The 24,493-nt window shown below is 32.7% G+C and overlaps 1 long non-coding RNA gene across 1 annotated transcript; it reads left to right on the top strand.

The window, feature by feature from the left end:
• Positions 1–2,097: 2,097 nt before the first annotated feature.
• Positions 2,098–24,226, top strand: LOC124885575. The gene is made up of 4 exons (XR_007042734.1): positions 2,098–2,506; positions 2,640–2,726; positions 6,676–6,724; positions 22,426–24,226. It is a non-coding gene; the product is annotated as an uncharacterized LOC124885575 (long non-coding RNA).
• Positions 24,227–24,493: the final 267 nt, after the last annotated feature.

The following is a 24,493-nucleotide window of genomic DNA, read 5'->3' as shown; positions in this document are numbered from 1 at the left end:
TTTTCTCAAAAGAATAATTAAAAAAAATCATATTTGGGTAATCTTTTTTTGGAGAAAAAATTTTTGGGCTTCTATAAATTGAGTTTTCCCCTACAACAATGTAATAACATCAGGTATATTTTTATAACTTATTTTTCAATGAGCTCTAAAGATGTCGTTTATATCATATTGTTCTAATATCTCAATTATCAAATTATTTTGTTTTAGTTTCTCTTCTATTCAAGCTTATATTGTTGATAATGAATGTTCGATCGGACTTTAAGAATTTTTTTTTGTTATGATTAGATTTAATAATATTGTTCTAATTTATCAATTATTGTACTTTTTGTTTTGTTACTATTTGTAGTTTTTCTGCTTAATACAGGTGGTAGATGAACGTTTAGTCAAGCTTTGATGAATTTTTTGTAAAGATAAGAATTTAATAATATTGTTCTGTTATCTCGATTATTGTATTATTTTGTTGTATAGTATACAAGTGGTAGATAAATAGTCGGTCAGGCTTTGAAGAATTTTTATGTTAAGATTTAGGATTAATCATATTGTTTTGTTGTAGATTCCGATCTATTATAATCTACTAATTTTGTTATTATTTATTTTGTGATGATTCACATCGCAGGAGACAATCAAGCTACTAGCACTTCAAGCATGACTGGATGCATAAAACTGTTTATATTCGATCTTTAAAGTTAATTGCTATTTTTCAATAAATTATTTTTCTTTTATATATCTTATATTGATTGATGGCTTGACGTGAAGAACACGTACAATGCACGTACACTTGACTAGTTAATTTAGAAACATACTAAGTAAAGGACTTTTACATGGTTTAAAAAAAAAAAAAGGAAAGACTTAATAGTGATATAATTCAATAATTACCATGCGGGTTCTTTCTTTCTTTCTTTTTGTCGCCACTTTCAATTTCTTTTAATTAAATTTGTTAATTATAGTTTTCTATATTTATGTATTATTTAAGAAATTTTTTTTTATTTCCTCCCATATATTTTAGGATCCAATATTATATATAATTAACTGTTAAATAATAATCATAGAAGAAAATATGAAAAGACGATTTTATCTATAGCGAAGTATTTTAATGAAGGTTAAAAAGTTCAAATAACATTATTAAGACTCATGTTAAAAGTGTTAACCACCTTATAATATTGTTTAAAATTTTTGCGCTTCATTAAAAGTCTTTGTTTTATATAAAATAGTCTTTTCAGTATTTTTTCTAATATTTAAGAGTTGAAAAATAATTAAATATATTTGTGGTAAAACCTTTCCTTATAATCATCAGAATTAATGACAACTAATACTTTTTTCATTAGTTCGAGAATTGTATATCAATTAAATTTGATTTTAAGAATTTTATATCAATTAAATTTGATTTTAAGAAGATTTAAAAAATCTAGAAATAAATATAAAAATGTTAGAATAAGAAAAATTTAAGAAGTATCAATTTTTAAAATTTTTTAATACGTAATAAGAGTATAATCAATGATTCTGTACAGATTTAACTTTTAAATAAAAAAATACAGAAAAACATAATCATACTATAAATATGATTCAAATTGATGCATCTTTCTTAGCCTCTATCAGTAATGAAAAGAGGTAGTGCATGGTAAGCAAGAGAAAGAGGTATTGCATGGTAAATGTAAATGATTTATCAACTACTTGAAACTTCTTGTGATAATATATATATGTGCTTATACTAAAATAAATGTTTTTGTTTACATTATAATATTAAAGTGTGAAAGATTTTTAAAAAGTAATTAAACTTTTTACACTCCATTAAAAATCTCCGCAATAGATAAAGTCATATAATTTTAAATAATCAAACGTTACACGTGCGAGACATGTACAGTTAAACTAAGAAATATTGTTTGAACTTTTTGTGCTTCATTAAAAAGGTTCTAGATAAAATTATCTTTTCACTAATATTTAATTATTTTATAATACTCAATATATGAAAGATAAATACAAGACTCTTAAATAAATGCGAAGAATCCTAAATATATCAGCTTTTGACTCCTAATTATATTAGTTCTCTATGAGCTCTTTTTGCTTGTGTATATATGCTAAGAGGAGAAGAGGAAAACATTGTAGGTTTTAACATAATGAATTATGGCACCCCAAATTATGATTTTTGTAGATTTGATTTATTATTGTTGATGGATAGAATTTTCTTTTTATGAGAATTGAGTGAAAAGTAGGCATAGTAAAGTCAAAAAGGGACAAGAAGATAAAAGGGATATTCTTAACTTTTCTTCCAATTTCATATTTTTGTTCTTCAATTTCGTGTTTCCCCACTTTCTTTTCTGTCTTTCTTTATTTCTTTCAGTTAATAGATTTAAAGTTTCATTTGAATTATACAAAATATTTAATTGATAATAAATTCTCGTGTTTCTTATTCAGTTGGAAAAAAATGGCAGCGGCTCTGTTTTAGTTCATCAACAACAAAGAAGACTTCTTCAACAGTCCTATATGGAGAAAGTACATGTCACCAAAGGTATACATACAATCTCAAAACTTCTTACATTGGCTCAAAAGTGAAACATATAGTACCATCTCTTATTTGTGACTTCATATGACCGTGTATACATCATATTCATCAATTTTGTATTAATTTGATTTGATTTCAGGTTATATACATGCAATGTCAATAGTATGCAGATGTTAACTGTTGCGCTAGCAGAAGAAAGCAAAGAACGCAACTATTCCTCATAAAAGTATGTTTTATTGTTTTATCCTCTTTTTTATTTGCCTTTACGTCCCGTCTATGCTGCTAATGTAGTTAAGATCACAAATATTTAAATTGAGAAGTATTAGTACTAGCCCTGCAGCAGCACACTTCTAATATTGTAAGATTAAATTCTGTCATTGGGAATGATGGCGGTGTACTTTGATGACTAAGATTTGTTGGGAGTAAAGTATATTGGAATTTGGTACTTTATAATACTAATTATGAATGCCGAAGAAATAAGAAAAAGCAGAGTTGTGGAATAGATTTTCTGCAGATGAAGAATTTGTTCAATACTTCAGCTTCAGGTATTGCTACTTGATCAAGGCTTGCATACCATAAATTTATGTTGATCTACGGTAGTACATTCACCAACAACATACACATGGAGACAAGCTGTTAGAGTACGAGCCCTACTAATTTTAATATTATACTCTACTGATTGCCTATCTGTGGAACAAGTAGGTAAATGTGGTTCACAGAATTAAAAGCTGAACACAGTGTTTTTACGTGAAAAACACCTGCCTCAATAAAGGTGTAAAAAACCACGACTTGTACCTCTACAGGATTTAACCCAACTTCACTATAACTCTTGAGCCTCAACAACCAACAAAATTACAAGACTTCTTGTAAATTAGGAATTAAAACTTCTAACTCCTATAACTACAAAAACACAAATCTTCCCAAGATAAGTGTTCCCAAGTCTTCGAGTTTCCCAACTTAAAGAACAACTCCCAACTGAGTTTACAGATCACTGAGACTAGAATGACTCATTACAACTCAAAGAACCTACCTACTACAAACTATCTAAGACTTGCTAAATGAGAGACCAGGTTCTTCTTCAAGTAAGTGAACTTTTTTGCTGATTGTTGATTATCTTCTCAGTGCATGAGTGAAACACTTGAATGTCGTTTGATCTATTTAAGCTTACATCAGATGAAGTCCTTTAGTTTTTGTAATCTTCTATTGTCCATAGGACTCCCAAGTAGTTTCACTCTTTTGTTGCTGCCGCCTCTCACTCTCCTAGATTGAGTAGAACTTTTCTCCTTTATCTTGTAGAACTCCTAAGTCAACTAAACTTCTGAATGCTGCAATTTTCTTCTCCTTTGCCTCTGCTTTCACTGATGTGATAACACTTGAATGTTGATAATTATCCACTCCTATTTTTGCGTAATGTCATCTTATCAACAACCTTGCCTGCAGCTATGCTTTGAGCACTTGGAACGAACCAGCTTTCTCAACATGTTTCATTCACATGTCTATCATCAAAACTCCTCACGCCCTAACAAATTTCCCCTTTTTGATGATGACAAACTCAGCAACTCAGCATCATTTTGCAATTCCTGACATACTCAGTAAAGAGTTCAAAATAGAAGATCACAGAAATGAAACAGGTTTAGTCAATTGGGTTATAAGCACTTGTATAATCTATTCTTCCCCCTTTTGATATCATCGAAAAGCTAGACCAAAAAGTGAAAATAGTCTAATAATTCATGGCCACTGGGCTATCACTAAAACAAGCAAGACTTAGGGCAAAAAAACTCAACAATGCATTAAGAACACAGAAACAGAACACATAAAGCAAAAGTTCATTTCATTCATAGAACAGGATACAAATACCACAACCCATTAATATCAGTAAAAGTGAAACAACTTGGACCAAAATAAGTAAGGAAAGATGCTTAAGACATGAAGAGGGGCTTAAGTGGATGAGGAAGAAGGGATAAGGGAGGTCTGTTTCTTAATGATATCAACATTCTCAGCTCTTTCTTTTTCCAAGATGGCTGAGAGGAAAGAAATTTAAGATTGAAGGACCTGTTTCACTTCCTCATGAGTAGCCTGGGCAACCCCTAGTACAGCTTGTGCCACTTCAACTTCACCTTGTTTGGCAGCAAAAGCATTCCTCAACCTTTGCATAGGGTTGTCAGCACTCCTCATAGAAACAGGTAACAAAGCATGGTTCACTGACCCAATGACATCCTTAGTGGTCTGCAGTGACCATACCTTGACAGGGACATAAAAATCCTCAAAGACAGATGCAAGCCAGAACTCATATGGAAATGCATAGCTATTTGGATATTGGACTAAGACTCTTTGCATATGTTTGATGATGAGTCTAGGAAGATCTATTAGAATTTTAAAATCTAGCAGTTCCATCAAAGTAAGATTAAGAAAATTGGCAATTGTTGTTCTTTTCTATCTAGGAAGGATCATTTTGTGAACCATATCAAAATAAAACTGATAGAGAGGTGATATCTCATTCTTGAGGACCCTTCGATGAGTAAGGAGAAGAGGATTTCTAGAGAATTTTCTAGATATAGTAAGAGTTGATGGGAGGTTATATAGAGGAGGACAAACACCCTTTACATAATGACCCCAACCCCCAGTAGGAACATTCAAAATTCAACTCAAATCAGCGGGATAGAGATTAATGGTTTTCCCACGAACATTAGTTGAAAACATCTCCCTAATTGCAACCCCGTTAGTGTAAAACTCATAAAACTTATCTTTGCCAAACATTGTTTGATGATTACCTTGTATAAAGAAGTATGTCCACCCCAGAGCTCTCAATTTGGTGACCAAAATATCCATATCTGGTCCCCCAAATCTAGTGACAACTCTACCCCTAGCCAACTTGCGCTTTTGAAAGTAGAGAACATGAGCTGACTGAGAAGCCTTGACAACAGGCATATCAAGATTAATATTATAGTCAAGATCTGGATTAGTGTGAGTAGAAGGTACAGGAGAAGTATCAGGAAGAAATTCATAGTCTGAATAAGATAACTCAAAAGGAACTGGTTGGGATACTTGTTTCTTCAGATGGGAAGTGGTCTTTGAAGTACTTTTGGTGGAAGTAGAAGCTTTGACAGTGAAGGCTTTTATAGTAGATGCTTTCTCAGTAGATTTTGAGGATGAAGAAGCTTTGGAAGTGGGTTCGGATGAAGATATATGAGTGACGGAGGATTTTAGGGTTTTAGAAATGATGTGCTTCAGTTTTCATTTGGAACGAAGGAGAATATCAGGAGAGGAAGCACTAGGGGGTCGAGAAGCAGAAGGAGCGACCCATTTTCTTTTATTTGCATGAAGTGCTTTTTCCAAAGAAGCATATTTCTGTTGTTTCTTTCCCCGAGTAAGTGGAATCCGAGGAGAAGATACTGCAGGGGAAGGGTTAACTAAATCATCATCATCGATATCAATGATAACAAAAGAGGGTTTTCATTTAAGGGTAGATATTGACCTTCGAGGGATGATATTAGCAATAGGTTCATCATCAGGATCAACAATTTGAAGTGGGATAGGTGATGGAAGTGAGGGGTTGGACTGGAATGAGCCAGTTGAAGAGAATTTAGTGAAAGGGTTTGGGAAGTTTCTGAATACAACAAAATCAAAGAAATTTCTAAATATTTGAGGAGGGATTAAAAAAGGTAAGGTGATATTTGGATGAACTACAATGGTGGTGAAGGGATTTCTGACAGACTCAGTTGAGAAGGATGAAAAGGATGGGGATGAAGCTATGTGGATAGTGAAACAAAAAATTATGATTATTTATAGAGATGTTGGTTGTGTTCCCATTTTTTGTGATAACACAAGTGCTATTAATATTGCCAAAAATTATGTTCAACATGAAAGAACCAAGCATATTGATATCCGACATCACTTTCTTAGAGATAATGTTGAAAAAAGTTATATATCAATTATGTTTTGTTCTACTGAGGAACAAATTGCTGACATATTCACTAAAGCTTTGAGTAGAGAACACTTTGAAAAAAATAGGTTGGCCTTAGTGATGATTAAAATTATTTAAATCATCCTCAATGATTGACTAGAAAAGATTGTGCTTAAGTGACTATTGATTAATTCAGTCTTACATATTTAGTTGTGTATCCTAATTCCAATGTTTTAGAGTAAGTTAACTCAGCTATGTGTTGTTTTTGCAGAAAGGCTAAAACATCAAGGAAATTTTGTCCATTTCTCTTCAGAATTCAGGTATGATTATCACTTTCTCATGATAGCATAAAAAAGAAACAGGCTGTTTACTTGGTTCTTTCTATTATACTTAAATCGCCAAAAAATCAAAATCCATCGCCTTCAAAAAGGCTACCAGACCTTTACCATCATTACAGACTCCTTCATCATTACGTCTCTTCCAATTACACTTCATTCACGGTTAATCTTTCTTCATTCCCTCCTAAATACGCATCCTCGTTCTCCTTCTTTTCCATTTTCTCTTACTCTCTATACCAAATTCCATAAGCTGTTGCTTAATTTATAACAATTGAGCACAACAAGAACCTGCAATAACATATTCAGCTTCAGCAGTAAACAAGGCTACTGAATTTTGCTTCTTGGTAGGCCAGGTAATCAAACATGATCCAAGGAAGTATGCCATGCCAGTAGTGCTTTTACTATATACCAAATACCCTGTATAATCAGCATCAGAGTATCCTACCAAATTAAAGTTGCTACCTTTGGTATACTATAGGCTAAGATCACTGGTTTCCTTCGAGTATCTGAAGATTCTTTTTACTGATTTTAGGTGTGATTTTTTGGGCTTTGCTTGAAACCTATCAAATAGCCCTATACTGAAAGCAATGTCAGGACTACTTCCTGTGAGGTACAATAATGATCCTATCATACCTCTGTACAATTTTGGTTCCACATCGAAACTTGTTTCATCTAAATCTAGCTTTGTGGTAGTGACAATGGAAGTACTGATCTTTTTTGCCTCTTCCATGGAGAACTTTTTGAGAAGTTCTTTGACATACTTCTATTGATGGATCAATGTCCCTATTGATGACTATTTTATTTGCAATCTCAAGAAGTAATTCAGTTCCCCCATCATACTCATCTCAAACTCACAACTCATAAGTTTGGCAAACTCATGAGTCATATTCATGTTGGTTGATCCAAATATAATGTCATCAACATATACCTGCACAACTAACAAGTCATTTCTATTAATTTTTAAGAAAAGGGTATTGTCAATATTACCTCTGGTATGACTATGCTCCAGTAGAAATTTTGACAATCTCTCATACAAAGCCCTTGGAGCTTGTTTCAACCCATATAAATCCATATCCAGTTTATAAACATGATCAGAAAATTATTTTCTCTCAAATCCTGGAGGTTGCTTGACATCAACCTCCTCTTTGAGAATGCCATTCAGGAATGCACACTTCATATCCATCTAATAGAGAATAAACTCTATGTAGGCAGCAAAATCAACAATTAATCTTATAGCTTCAAGTCTTGATACAGGAGCAAAGGTCTCATCAAAGTCTATTTTTTATTTTTGGTTGTATCTTTGGACCACCAATCTTGACTTGTTTCTTGTAACTGTACCATGATCATCAACTTTATTTTTGTACACCCACTTAGTCCCAATCACTGATCTATCTTTTGAGAGAGGACTAAGTACCATACTTTTCTTCTCTCAAACTGATTCAACTCTTCTTGAATGGCTATAATCCAATCAGTATTAAGAAAAGCTTCAATTACCTTCCTTGGCTCAATCTCTGAGAGGAATATCTTGAAAGCACACATACTTCTCAATCCAGCCCTTGTAGTAATCCAAGAGATGAGATCAGTGAGAACATTATCAATAGGATGTGATCCTTGATACGTGTATCCTCTTGGAATCAAGCTTAGTGAGCTACTAGGTTTATTGCTGATGTTTTGAGCTGGGTAGTTGGTGGTTCAGTTCCTCCTGTCACTGTGTCTTTAGCTTCAGTTCCCCCTGTTGATGTGCCTCCATGTGTGGTATCACCAGTCAATGAACTGGGTTGTGTAACCTATTGCTTAGTATCACTTCCTTCCTACAGGTTAGTCTTAGCACAGGATTCATCAAAGATCAAATGAATGCTTTCTTCAACACAGTTAGATCTGTTGTTTATAACCCTATAAGCCTTACTATGAAGAAAATAACCTAGGAAAATTCCCTCATCACTTTTAGCATCAAATTTTCCCAGATTATCCTTTCCATTATGGTGTATGAAACATTTACAACCAAAGGTTCTAAAGTTAGAAATGCTAGGCTTCCTTTGTTTTAGTAATTCATAGGGAGTCTTCTCTAACATAGGTATGATCATGCATCTATTTATGATATATGTTGCAGTACTTATTGCCTCAGCCTAATGGTTTTTAGCAACATTTGCTGCAAGCATCATTGTTCTAGCCATATCTTCCAAGGTTCTATTTTTCCTTTCCACCACTCCATTTTGTTGTGGTGTTCTAGGAGCTGAGAAGTTATGATCTATACCATTTGCTGAATAGAATTCCAAGAACTTTACATTCTCAAATTTTGTACCATGGTTAGACCTTATAGAAACTAATGAAGTGCTTAGTTTCTTTTCAATTTTCTTAATGAAGATTTCAAAGACATCAAAGACATATTCTTTAGTGGCTAGAAACAAAGTCCATGTGAATCTGGAATAATCATCAACAGTTACAAAAACATACCTTTTTCCACCTCTGCTTTAAAGTCTCATGGGTCTACATAAGTTCATATGAACCAGGTCAAGGCACTTGGTAGTGCTCACATGGTAATTTGACATAAAAAAAGATCTTACCTGCTCCCTCCTTACACATGCACTACATAACTTTTATTCCTTGAACTTAGTCTTGGATATTCCCAATACCATGTCTTTGGAGGAAAGTATGTTTAGTTGTTTCAGACTTGCATGACCAAGTCTTCTGTGTCAAAGGAGGGAAGCATTTTCTATAGCATTTAGACAAGTTAACTCAGGTCCTAGTAGTGTCATAATGGAAACTTTGTATACATTTTTATATCTCCTTGCAGTGAGAGCAATCTCTTTGGCGTCCATTCTTTTGACTTTGACTCCCGCAGTAGTAAAAATAACTTTATTACCTTTGTTTCACAGTTATGAGATGCTCAGCAGGTTATGGTTTAATCCTTCTATAAGATAGACATCCTCAAATGCTTTTAACTCAGAGGAGCCAATCTTTCCAACTCTAGTAATGATTCCCTTTTTTCCATCACCAAAAGAAACTCCTCATCCATCTATTTTGGAAAGTGAAGGGAACTTTTTCTTATCACTCATCATGTGTCTTGAGCAAGCACTATCTAAGTTTCAGTGCCTTTTCCTTCCTTTGCGCCTTCTTCTACACAAGAAATCAATAGTTGACTTAGGAACCCAGACAAGCTTGGGTCCTATTTTATGAGTAAAAGGATAAATTAAATTTCTTCTAGTCCATGCAGGTATCATGTAGTGCTACTTGTTTCTCTGACCAGAACTGGTTTTGTTCTTTTTGGTCTGAGAAAATTTGTAAGCCAGGTTTTGACTGTTTGATCTGCTTTTTGCAGCCACTGGACATTCAGTGGTGGGATGGCTAAGGTTGCCACAAATATAACATAAATCTTCAAGGTCATCAACACCTTTGTGGAATCCCAAACCTGCCATTTCATTGTAATTTCTTTCACTCAATTTGTGAACAATTCTTGAGGAGTTAGTCCATCTGTTTGCCCTTTCAAGATCAAGTTTTAGTTTAGAAGCTTCTTAACTCAACTTATTCATCTTTTCATTTAAATCATGACATTTTTGTTTGTATTTAACTAGCTCAAGTTCAACGTTTTCTTGTTCTTTACTCATGGCCTTTTTCTCCTTTTTAGTGAGAGTTAATTTGAGAACTTTAGACTTAAGATCATTGTTTGAGATCTCAAGTTTTGCAACCTATTTCTTGAGAGTGTAATTATCCTTGTCAACTGTTCCTGTGAAAGCCTTCAAATCAATGAGATCAAATTTGAGGCTAGCAAGACTGTTGAACAATTCATCCCTATCAGAGGTTAACTCTTGGAAATCATCAATCAATGCATTCATCAAGGAAACAAGTTTTGATTTTGAAAAAAAATACGGTTTTTCTTTAAGTTCAAGTATACTTGCCTCAGAATCATCATCTTCTTCATCTAAGTCTAAATCTCCAAGAGCCATGAATGAAGTTTCAACAACTTCATCTTCATCTGAATTAGATCCCTAGACTGCTATCATTGCATGTTCCTCCTTCCTTTTTGCCCTTTTTTTAGTTCCTTTTCAGCCCTTTCATTCTTTCATTCTATTTCTCAAACTGGAAAGTCTCTGATCTGATGATCAGTGTTTCCACACTTGTAACACCCATTTGGATTGTCATTGGAATGTCTCTTAATACCTGTTCCCTTTTTCTTCTTAAAGAATTTGTTAAAGTTCTTAGTTATGAAGGCAACTTGCTCCTTATCAAGTTCAAATTCCTCATTACTATCAGAAGCTTTCAATGCCAAGATTTTCTCAGGAGGTGTTTGTTCTTTGGTTCCATCAACTTCTATTTCATAAGTCCTTAAGTTCCCTACTAATTTATCCAGGTTCATACCTGCAAGATCCTTATTCGCTTCCCTAATTGTAGTCATTTTAACATTCAATTTTGATTTAGGTAATACCCTCGGTACTTTTTTAACTTATTCCTCCTCCGAGATGACTTTTCCTAAGGAAGTCAGCTCATTTGTCAAGGTAGTAAGCCTTGTCATCATCTCATGCAGGGTTTCATTTTCCTTCATTTTGAATGCCTCATACTCAGTGAAAAGGAGAGAGATCCTGAATTTTCTTACTTGAGAGGTACCTTCATGAGCATTCACCAGTGCGTCCCAAATTTTCTTAGCAGTAGTTCAGGTTGATACCCTGTTATATTCAGCTGGTCCTAATCCACAGACCAAGATGTTCTTGGCCTTCGCATTTTTTTCAAAACCAACAAGTCATCAAGAGTAAATTCACTCCCTACTTTCTTGACTTGTTCACCATCAACCAACTTTATTAGAATAGTGGGACCATCAGTAATCATATCCCATAATTCATAGTATTCACCTTGGATGAACATCTCCATCCTTTCTTTCCACCAGATAAAGTGAGAGCCATCAAAAAGTGGAGATCTAGTAGTTGACTGACCTTTACTGTGACCAGTAGGAGGTACGAAATTCATCATGTTCATCTTTTCTTAGGTGCTAGCCTTCTTTAAGGCAACCTCTCTCTGAAACCACTTGTTAGAGTATGAGCCCTACTCATTTTAATAGTATACTCTACTGATTGCCTATCTGTGGAACAAGTAGGTAAATGTGGTTCATAGAAGTAAAAGCTGAACACAGTATTTTTACTTGAAAAACACCTGGCTCAAGAAAGATATAAAAAACCATGACCCGTACCTCTTCAGGATTTAACCCAACTTCACTATAACTCTCGAGCCTCAACAACCAACAAAATTACAAGACTTCTTGTAAATTAGGAATTAAAACTTTTAACTCCTATAACTACAAAAACACAAATCTTTCCAAGATAAGTGTTCCCAAGTCTTAGTGTTTCCCAACTTGAAGACATAACTCCTAACTCAGTTTATAATCACTGAGACTAGAATGACTCATTACAACTCAAAGAACCTACCTACTATAAACAGTCTAAGACTTGCTAGATAAGGGACCAAGTTCTTCTTCAAGTAAGTGAACTATTTTGCTAATTGTTGATTATCTTCTCAGTACATGAGTAAAACACTTAAATGTCGTTTGATCTATTTAAGCTAACATCAGATGAAGTTCTTTAGTTTTTGTAATCTTCTATTGTCCATAGGAACTCCCAGGTAGTTTTACTCTTTTGTTGCTGCTGCCTCTAACTCTCCTAGATTGAGTAGAACTTTTATCCTTTATCTTGTAGAACTCCTAAGTCAACTAAACTTCTGAATGCTACAATTTTCTTCTTCTTTGCCTCCGTTTTCACTGATGTGATAAAACTTGAATGCTGATAATTATCCACTTCTATTTTTGCGTAATATCATCTTATCAACAACCTTGCCTGCAGCTATGCTCTGAGCACTTGGAATGGACCAACTTTCTCAACATGTTTCATTCACATGTCTATCATCAAAACTCCTCATGCCTTAACACAAGCCTACTCTTAACCATTCATTAGTGGCTAAAATCCATTTTTCCCTGGTTATGATAATTGAATTACCACTTTTACCTATTGGAGACTTCAAGTCTTTGAATATATGATAGCAGAAAGGAAAGAATATCACTAGAGACAAATTCAAGATTTAGAGTAAGTACGTTTGGAATGAGTTTACCCTTATTACATGTTCTCGATTTTATTGAAGCATATGTATATATAGTTCAAGTTGAAAACAATGTGTTCAGTTGAACACACAGAGTCCTTAATTTTATTAAAAGATATACATGTATAGTTCAGTAAAAAATAATGTGTTCAGCTGAACACAGGGTTCTTAATTTTATTGAAGATATGCATGTATATTATAGTTTTGCCTAAAAATTAATAAGTCTCTTTCGCTAATTATATGTGTTTTTCAGTTCCTCTTTTTGTGAGACAGAGGTCATGGGCGATGAGGCACACGCTTTAGTGTCCTGCCTACACTTGAAACCATAACTTAAGTCAGCGAAGAACCTCCTTGAGCTTTGGCGCTTAAGTGCACCTTAAATGAGCCTTTGATAACACAGACAGAGTGAATATTATCTAATAATCTTTCAAGATGCATGTAGTTGCCTACTGTGAGCACAAACTTTGTTATGAATTAACTATCTAAATTGATCAGGAAAGGGAATAGAGACAGAAGTTTACCTTTAGAAAGTGATAGTGTTCTACAATACCTGGAGTGTTAAAAGCATTCACTCTAGCACCTACTGCTACAACCAATTGGTCATTTTCTAGAAAAAAATCACTCTCTCTAACAAAATTCTTTATGAGAGGACATCAAATGACAATGATTCTCAGGATCAATCTTGAGATATCATGCTTCCCAAAAATGAATTTTAAGGAAAGAAAAAAAAAATTGAAATTTGTTGTCTAAAATAATCATTAAATATTTGTGCTTTATTTAGGGTAGAAAGAAAATTTTAAAATCAAAGTGTTGGTTAGAGGAGACTACCAAAGCAAAAGTTACATGGAATTAGAACTTTTTATCCTATTAATACCATGTTTAAATTCTTTTGATACACAATCAAAGATAATTTTAGTGCATCTAGAATATGTGTGCTATCTAATGGCGGCTAGACTCGATATATAGACTATTGTCATGAATTATAAATTAATATGTTGGAGAACAATGGTAAAATAATAATAACAATATTATTTAGCGGTTAACAATAATAATGTAATAATAATATTAACAGTACAATAGTGTATAATAATAATACTAAAATAATAATATTATAACCGATATAATAACTATAACAGTAATATAATTAATTCTTATCAAGTTAATAATAGTCATGAGTCGTACTAGGCACTGTCCTAGGAAACTATTACAACAGTATGAAATATTTTTCCAGGATTAAACAAGCACTTCCCTGATTAATTAGAGGATGTTTTGAGTTAAATAAGTCTTCCCTAATTAACTAGAGGATACAAGAATCAACAAAATTATTAATATAAATACCAACAAGTTAATTTAGAAAATTATATAACTAATAAAGACCTTTTAATTAAGCATATAATAATTAAAAAAAAAAAGTGAAAGAGATAAAAAAATGGAGTAAGAAAACTAATGGAAATATGGAAGTTTTTGTTACTGCATTATGGCAAAGAATGTAGCCTATTTATAGGCTAAAGTGAAGCCTATCCTCTTGCCAAGTATATTAAAACTTGTCCTTTAGCTATTTGATAAGACTCACTTCTCAATGTATTCTTGACAAGTGTGTAGGCCAAGTGTCAAATGAAGGTATGCATGCATTTGAAATTACCCTCCTTTCAAGTAAAATAATATGACTCTTTTTTTTTTCTTTTTTCTTTTTATAAAATTCATGACTTTCTAAATACTCTTTTATAATTAATTTTCACATACACAATAAATTGTTTTGAAATAAATAGATAATTTTTCTAAAATCCCCACATTATTTCAAAGTAATTTATTGAAAAAAGCATTGTAACTTGTTGGAGTTGCATGGACAAAATGCAGTAGGTTTGGTGTCTTTGGAACTATGAACCAAACTTAGCCCAATAAAATTTAACTTACAGAATTATCGGTGAAATATAATATTTCTATGAACTGAATAATTCTTGTTGTAAGAGAGAGATTTTATCAATCACATTTTGACCATAATTTTATTGTTCAACGCGGTTTTGCGCCAATAGTCCATTCTCGTGCCTGGTATTAATGAGAGATCTAGAGACTAAGGCCAAAAGTCTCAGAGGAACGACCTCATTCCACTTTTCATATAGGTGAATTCATCAAGTGTACACTGCTTTAAATACACCATCTGTAAGGACTATGAATTCATTAAGAGTTAGTAACTCACCCCTCCATGTTTTTAGCAGTGCAAGCACTCTCCGTTATTGCACAGATTTAATATTGACTTGTTATTACCCATATGAACCTATTTAATGGGATCTCCAATCACATAAGTTGGCTTACCATCTCTATTGACAATCATAATGGCTTTAACTCCATCTCTTTTGAGGTTTGAAGAATTAATTTTCTTCCTACATGTTTAGTCAGTGAATCAGTCGAATTCAATTCTGACTTCACATAATTTATGAAAATTATTCCATCTCTCAGCAATTGCTTAATAACATTATGCCTTAATTTCATATGTTTACTCTTATAATTATAAGATTTATTCTTCGCAATATCAATTGAAGCTTGACAATCATAGTGTACATATACAGGAGGCACCAGATCATCCTTTTTAAAAGGGATATTAGGCAACAGGTAATCCTTTTTAAAAGGAATATTCGCTAAGAAATTTCTTAGCCATTCAGCCTCAGTACCAGCTAACTCTAGAGCCATAAAATCTGATTCCATAGTTGATCTAGCAATGGCCGTTTACTTAGCTAATCTCTATGATATTGCACTACCACCAAGGGTGAACACATAACCACTAGTGGATTTTGTCTTATCTGAATCAGAGATCTAATTTGCATCACAATACCCTTCTAAAGTAGAAGGAAATCCACTATATGAGATACCATAATTTACGATTCCTCTCAAATATTTCATCAGTCATATTAATGCATACCAATGCTCATTATTACAATTATGAGTATATCTACTCAGTCTACGCACAACATAGGCTATATCAGGCCTAGTAAAATTCATTAAATACATCAAACTCCCAATAATCTGTGCTTATTCAGACTGAGCTACTGGGTCATCATTATTCTTTTTAAATGTAGAATCAGCATCATAAGGAGTGGCTACAGGAGTTACTCTCAACATTCAAACATTCTTAAGAAGTCTTTCCATATAATGTCCTTGTGACAACATTATAACATCTTCACTCCTTGTAACTTTAATTTCCAATATCATATTCACTTCACCCAGATCTTTTATATAAAAGTTAGTAGACAAAAATATTTTGGTATGTTCTATAATATTTAAACATGTACCAAATATAAGCATATCTTCAACATATAATCAAATTATTACATAATCATCGTCTACCACTTTTGTATAAACATATTTATCCACCTCAATAGAAGAAAAGCCATCTTTTATTAAGAGTTGATCAAATTTTTCATGCCACTCTTTAGGAGCTTTTTTAAGGCCATAAAGAGATTTAATTAATTTACAAACTTTATTTCTTATCCAAAAATTACACATCCTTCAAATTGAATTATATAAATTTCTTCTTCTAAATCGCCATTTAAGAAAGCTATTTTTACATCCATTTAATGGATATAAAACTTAAGAATTGATACCAAAGCAATTAATATTCAAATAGAAGAAATTCTTGTTACTGGTGCAAATGTATCAAAATAATCAATATTTTGCTTTTGAGAGAATCCTTTAGCTACTAACCGAGCTTTATATTTATCTATAGATCCATTCGGATTAAGTTTTTTTCTTAAAGTCCATTTACAACCAATCGGTTTTGCACCAGAAGGTAAATCAGTTAAAACCCATGTATTATTTTTTATAATTGAATCAAGTTTACATTTTATTGCCTCTTTCCAAAATTTAGTATTAGAAGAAGATACATCTTCAAAATAATTTGATAGTTCATTAACAACAAGAAATGTTTGAAAATTATTTTCATAAGAAAAATATTCTGTTCTAGTATTTTTACTCCTTCTCAATTCCTCAATATTAGAGATAGATTCATTTTCTTTTTCAATAGGTGCATGAGAGATTTTATCACATAGTGGGAAAATATGGTCAAAGAATTCAACATTCTTTGTCTCAATTATAGTATTAATATCAAGTACATCACTTTTCAATACAAGAAATTTATATGCAGCACTATGTTTAGTATATCCAATCAGAATGCAATCAGCAGTTTTGGAACTTATTTTTCTCTTTTTAGGTTTAGGAAGAAGAACTTTAGCAAGACTACCCCACACTTTTAAATATTTCAAATTAGTTTTATAACCTTTCCACAATTCATAAGGAGTTTTACCAGTTATTTTATGAGGAATTCTATTTTCTAAATTTCATACAAAAAAATAGCTCCACCCCATAAATTATTAGGTGCATTAGAGCTAATTAACATAGAGTTCATCATTTCTTTCAATGTCGCATTTTATCTTTCAGCTACACCATTAGACTCAGGAGAATAAGGTGGAGTTACTTCATGAATAATGCCTTCTTTTTCACAAAAAAGCATTTAAAAATGCATATCCTCTACCTCTATCAGATCTAATTTTTTTTATTTTTTTGCTAAGCTGATTTTCAACTTCTGATTTATAAGACACAAAAGCATCAACGCATCATCCTTCTTTATAAGAAAATACAACTTAGTAAATCTAGAGAAATCATTAATAAAAGTCATATAATATTTGTTACCACATTTTGTCATAGTTTGTTTTAAATCACCCAAATCATTATGAATCGAAGATAACAGTTCAGTTTCTCTATTAACTGAAAAACATGACTTTTTTTTTTTAGTAATTTTAGCTTCAGCACATATTTCACATTTATTGAAATTACTTAAATCTAAACTAGATATTAAACCAAGTGATTGCATATCATTTATATAAGAGAAATTAACATGTCCTAATCTAGCATGCCATAAAGAAATAGACTCAATCAAATATGTAGAAGTAGATATATTTTTAGAAATATCATTATGAGTATTAAACATATATAATCCATGGTTACAACGTCCATTTCCAATAAGAATATTACTTTTAGTTTGTATTGCTTCACTGTTTTCAAATATAACCTTTATTCCAATCTTTCCTAATAATGCCATAGAAATCAAATTAATTCTGATATCAGGAACATGGAGCATACTACTCAATGCTAAAGTTTTACCAGCTATGAGTTTGGGAAGAAAATTTCCTTTTCCAAGAACTTGAATAGTTCTTGAGGTCCCAAGATAAACAATTTCTTCTTCTTTCTCAACTTGGGTGTATGATACAAAATTATTTTTATTTATACAAATGTTCCTAGTAATACTAGAGTCTACCACCCAACTTCTCACGCTGGTCTCAATATTCATTTTTGAAATGACCACAACAATTATATCATTTATTTCAGTCAAAGTTAATTTGAATTAACAAATTATCATTTCTTTAGCATATTCTCTTGTATTGAGATGTATTTTCTATAAAGATTTTATTATCAGCATTAGGTATGTAAATAAGTTCATTTTCATACCTGTATTCTGCAGTACCATAATTTTCTGACAAACTGACTAGAATGTAAGCAGCCAGAGCAACACCAGCATTAGTACTATCAACGGTCTTAGGACCAATATTATATGCCATAGTTTCTTAGATTGCTGGGGAACAATGGTAAAATAACAATAAATATATTATTTAACTGTTAACAATAATAATGCAATAATAATATTAGCAGTACAATAATGTATAATAATAATACTAAAATAATAATATTATAACCAATATAATAACTGTAACAGTAATATAATTACTACTTATCAAGTTAATAATACTAAATATTAATAAATATTATAACAATATGATTTTAAGTAATGTATTAATTATACTTGAGTCGTGCTAGGCATTGTCCTAAGAAACTATTACAGCAGTATGAAATATTTCTCCAAGATTAAACAAGAACTTTCCTAATTAATTAGAGGATGTTTCGAACTAAATAAGTCTTCCCTAATTAACCAGAGGATACAGAAATCAACAAAATTATTAATACAAATACCAACAAGTTAATTTAGAAAATACTATAACTAATAGAGCCCTTTTAGTTAAACATATAGTAATAAAAAAGAGAAGTGAAAGAGATTGGAAAATGGAGTAAGAAAACTAAAGGAAATATGGAATTTTTTGTTACTGCATTATGGCAAAGAATTTAGCCTATTTATAGTCTGAAGTGAAGCCTCTCCTCTTGCCAAGTGTATTAACACTTATCCTTTAGCTATTTGATAAAACTCACTTCTCAATGTATTCTTGACAAGTGTGTAGGACAAGTGTAGATGAAGGCATGCTTGCTTTAGTAACTACCCTCCTTTCCAAGTAAAATGATATGGATCCTTTTTTTTTATATAAAATTCACGACTTCCCAAATATTGTTTTATAATTAATTTTCAAATATATAATAAATTATTTTGAAATAAATAAATAAGTTTCCTACATAATATTGATACATAATCAAAGACATTTTGAGTGCATCTAAAATATACTTACTAACTAATGGCGTCTAAACTCAATATATAAACCATTGCCATAAACTATTAATTAATTTTTATTCTGCTCATCCTGATGAACTTGATGAGAAATTTGATGCTTTCCCTACTTCACGTCCTCCTAATATTGTTTGGATGAGGTATACCCATTTGAGAAGTATTACTGGAAGGATGGAGGTTATAGTAGGTGACTTAGCTAATCAAGGGGAGAGGCTGCCATTTTTACTAAGCTGGAGAGGTCCTAGAGCGAATTAGCCGAGAGGGTTCAACATCTATGACACATACATAAAATATAATTTTAACTATGTATAAATAGTATAATCTAATATTGTTAGATCAGTGAAGTTTTGATGATTGACACATATGAATGAAATATTTTACTTAAGCTTGTCCAAAAATATAAAGACAGGTTCAATCTTTCACGGAGAGATGAAGAAAAGATCGCGTAAAGTCAGTAATGGATAAGTCAGGTTAATTCTGATATACTACATACTGTTAATTTTGATCATATATGGAAAAGATTTGAGGATGAGTAAACACAGAAGTTTAGTTCTACCTAGACAAGGAGATTGACTTGAAGTGGGACTTTGAATAAAGAACAAACTCTATTGAGTTGAAGAATCCAATAGAATATAAAAGACTGATGACATTGAATGAATCTTTGTAGAGTCGTTTTTATATCGAGGGAGTGACTTACATAGTCACCTATGCACTTACAAAGAAAGAAACACATCGACAAATTATCTGAGCAGTTCACCATTTTGTAGGTGTCATCATTAGACCTATTTCTATTACTTAGAGTTAAGGAGTCTTAGACTTTATGTATTAGGATTGGTTTTGAGTTGTATTGTCATGCTAATTCTAGTCTCAGTGGAGTATAAACTAAGGCAACTTGAAGACTTGGGAACACTCACTTTGAGAAGGTTTGTGTTTTGTAGAAATATGAGTTAGATTTTAAGTCCTAGTTTATAAGAGTCTTGCAATTTGTTGATTATTGAGGCTCAGTTGATTTAGTGAAGATGGGGATAAATCCTGTAGAGGTATAGGTCGTAGTTTTTACTCCTCTTTGAGCAGAGTGTTTTCTATGTAAAAATCACTATGATATTTACTTACTGTTTTAGCCAGATTAAAACATGTTAGTCAACCTGTTCTATGAATAGACAACTGTTAGGATAAAATAAGGTAATCAGTAGGGCACATACTATAACAAGTGGTATCAGAGCGATGTTGTCTTAAAAAAGATTAACACCCAAGACAAAGATCACTTTGATGAATTTTGCATCACCTACTAGTCACAGTGAAGGTTAATCCACTACTAGACCCCTACTCTTTGATGGATCTTACTTCATTTAGTGGAAAGCTAGGATGGAAATATTCATTCAAGGAGAAGACTACGAGTTATGGGACAGAATTACTGATGGTCCAACTATCCCAATGAAGTTGGTTGATGGAGAACTAGTCAAGAAAGTGAGAAGTAAATTTACTGCTGATGAATTGGCTGCACTATGGAAAAATGCAAAGGCTAAGAACATCTTAGTGTGTGGACTAGGTCCAGCTTAGTACAACAGAGTGTCAACATGCACCACTGCCAAACAAATTTAAGATGCCTTGGTTAATGCTCATGAGGGCACCACTCAAGTGAGAAAATTTAGAATTGCTCTCGTCTTTACTGAATATGAGGCTTTTAAAATGAAGGATAATGAATATCTTCATCAGATGATATCAAGACTCACTAATTTAACCAATGAATTGACTTCTTTGGGAAAGGTCATTACTACCGAGGAACAAGTTGAGAAAGTGTTGAGGGTCTTGCCTAAATCTAAATGGGATGTCAAGGTTACTGCAATTAGGGCGACAAAGGATCTAGCTAGGATAACTCTAGATAAATTAGTGGGAAATCTGAAAACCTATGAGATGCAGATTGATAAAGTCAAGAAGGAAATGACAGCTCCTGCAAAAACCTTAGCCCTAAAGGCTTCAGACAGTGATGAAGAAACTGAACCGACTGAAGAACAGGTGGTATTTATAACTAAAATTTCAGAAAAGTCTTCAAAAAGAAGAATGGAACAAGTAGCAAAAAGCAGTCGAATGACAATCCTACTGGGTTCTATAAATGTGGTAAAACTGATCATCAAATCTGAGATTGTCCAATTTCGGAAATTGAATGGAGAAAAGAAAGAGGCGAGAAAAAAATTAAAAGAAAAGGCCAAGAAAAGAAGAAGAGAGAATATACTATGGTGGCTATTTGGGGATTTGACTCAGAAGAATCAGATGAGGAAGAAGTAGATGAAATTGCTCTCATAGAAATTGGAGATTTAAACATTGAAGAAGAAGATGATAGCTCTGAGGTAAGTGTTCTTGAACTTAAAAACAAATACATTTATTTTATAAAGAAAAGCTTGTTTCTCTGATGAGTATTTTAATAGATGACTTTTAAGAATTAACTTCTGATAGGGACGGGTTATTCAACAGTCTTGCAAGTCTTAAGTTTGACCTTATTAATTTGGAAACTTGTAAAAACATTATTGAAAAGGAAAATAACACTCTCAAGGAACAAGTTAGTCAACTTGATTCTTCTATCTTAAAACCAACTCTTTCTGAAAAAAGAAAAAAAGGTGAGAAGTGATGAACAGGAAGAATTTGAGCTCGAGTTGACCAAGGTAAAACAAGAATGCAGTAATGAAAATGAAAAGGTAGACAAGTTAAGCCAAAAAGTCTCTAAGCTGAAACTTGATCTTGAAAGGTCTAATAGATGGACAAATTCCTCAATAATTATTCATCAATTAGGTGAAAGGAATCAAAGTGAAAAATATGGATTAGGTTTTACAAGAGCTACAGTGTTACGAAGGATTTGTGCTATATTTGTCGCAATCTTGGACATCAAACTACTAAATATACAATTTCTAATAAAAACAGGTCCAGGAGTACATGTTTGGGTAAAGAAAGCGCAGATAAATAAAATAAATAACGAAACTATGTAGAGAAACATGTCACATAACTTGTTGCCTCATTGCGCTAGAAGAAACCTAATTCATCATTTTCTCATAAGAAAGGATACAAGCTTGTATGGGTGCCTAAAGTTAACCCCTAATTTGTTTTGCAGGTGAGAGTGGAAGGAGGCAAGCAAAATTATTACATGGATAGCACTTTCTCAAGGCATAAGACTGGAAGAAAAGAAAGTTTCTTTCACTCACCACATTTAAAAGGTGGTGAATTTTTTTTAGGGGATGGCAAAATAAAAAACCATTTTAAAGATGGTCAGATTTGTAGTGATTGTGTAAGGGGTAACTGTAATGCCTTGAGACTACACCCTGGGCGTCACACGGTACTTACGACCCCAAAGGACCACAAGCTAACCAATGACTAGTACCTGCTATGAGCAATGAAAAATAATCATGAAGTATATGCGGAAGTAAAACTGAAAATACCATAAGGTTCATAAAACTGAATAAAAACTTAATACATCTATAGAATAATTGCTAACTGATAATGTTTGAAAGCCTCTAAACATCTAAAATAAAAGAGTTGATGGGAGAGGCCCCAACTAACTCACAACTGCTATCTAAAATAATTGAAATACTGAAATAATGCAAAGACAAAATAAGTATCGCGTTCTCGATGGATAAGGACTCACTACTGTAACTGCGGCTGATCTGGCTATGACTGATCTGGCTAAGTACAGTCAAGAACCCAAACGTCTGAACCTATGATATGAGACATCATAGCGCAAAGAGAGAGTATGCATCAATACTATGAATGTACTAGTATGCTAGGTGAGGTTAGGCTAATATGCATGGGTTCTTGTCCATGAGTAATAATAACAACTAAATATCTTGAAGTGACTGGATGAGAGTATATGCAAGACTGGGACTATTGAAGATAATGAATATGTAATATCAAGTATATATCGTCTGTCTAAATTAAAAAATATTAAAGTACTGAGTTTCTAATAACTGATTGCTGAAAACTAAAAGTTATGGTCTCGTAGAACTAACTGAGTTCTATACCAAACGCTGAATACTAAATACTGAATACTGAATACTGAGCACTGGAACTGAGACTGTGGGAGCTATCATCTAATCGACATACCTCATTTATAGACTATTGTGGTCCAACTGTAACCCCAGCTGGAAGGATGTTAGCACCGTGCAGGGTCAACCTAATCTGACAAAAAGACTCATGAGATGTATATGATTACGTCAACCCTAGTCTAGCAGGAAGTTTATTTACCCTACGCTGGATATGTAGTTCTATAATTCAGGGACTGTTACTAAGTGCCAAACCCTATACTGGTAGGAATTCCCCCATCCCTGGGTTCACTCGGTGCTGAATCATACTCTCAACTGAACTGACACTAATCGTAGGCTATTTTAAGCTTGACTAAACTCACGCTGATTCTGTTAACTGGCTGAATGCTACTTTTTAGGATACTATGAAATCATTCTATTATGACTAGAAACTAAGTAAGCAGCTAATTTTAGGTATATAATATCCCCAGAACTCAATAGCATAAATAATAGAACCATATCACAAGTTTAAAAGCGTTACAATTGGGATATCATGCACAATTTATTCACATAGACATTTTGTCAAACACTTGGGGAGCATGGTTCTTGTACATTAGTAAGAACAATATGGGGATATCATGATTACAAAATTTAACTTACAATTCATAGGTTATGACATGGGGAGTACATAAATCAACACACGTGCTAGTTTATTTGCTTGAAATTCGTAATCTTCTTAATTTAGAACCCATAAAATAAACATGTACATGAACACAATTTAATTCAAGAATGTAATTCATAATTTAAATTCTCAAAAAGGATTCTTGAACTCCAAGGGTGTAAATAACCCAAGGATGAACACCAAACATACCTTGATTTATGAATTTGTGAGAATTGATGGTGAATTCTTGAGATTTGATATTGAATCTTGAAGGCTTGGGTTTGTTCTTGAAAGAGGGCTACTTTAATTTGAGTAAATTGTGAGAATAATGAGCAAATAATGCTCTTTGGGACTTAAATCTCGTGTTTGGACTTAATGGGGTGAGGGAAAAGGACTTAAATGTTGTTGGGAATTAAAAACACAAAATTTACTCAAATTCCCAATTTTGACACCCGGCATGACGCGGTGCAGTCGCATCGGGCCATTGGAAAAGGGACAATCCC

This window comes from Capsicum annuum, chromosome 7 (genome assembly GCF_002878395.1).
Source record: "Capsicum annuum cultivar UCD-10X-F1 chromosome 7, UCD10Xv1.1, whole genome shotgun sequence".
Classification (NCBI taxonomy): domain Eukaryota; kingdom Viridiplantae; phylum Streptophyta; class Magnoliopsida; order Solanales; family Solanaceae; genus Capsicum; species Capsicum annuum.
Note: the sequence above shows the minus strand (reverse complement) of the source record. Positions and strands in the feature narration are given on the sequence as shown.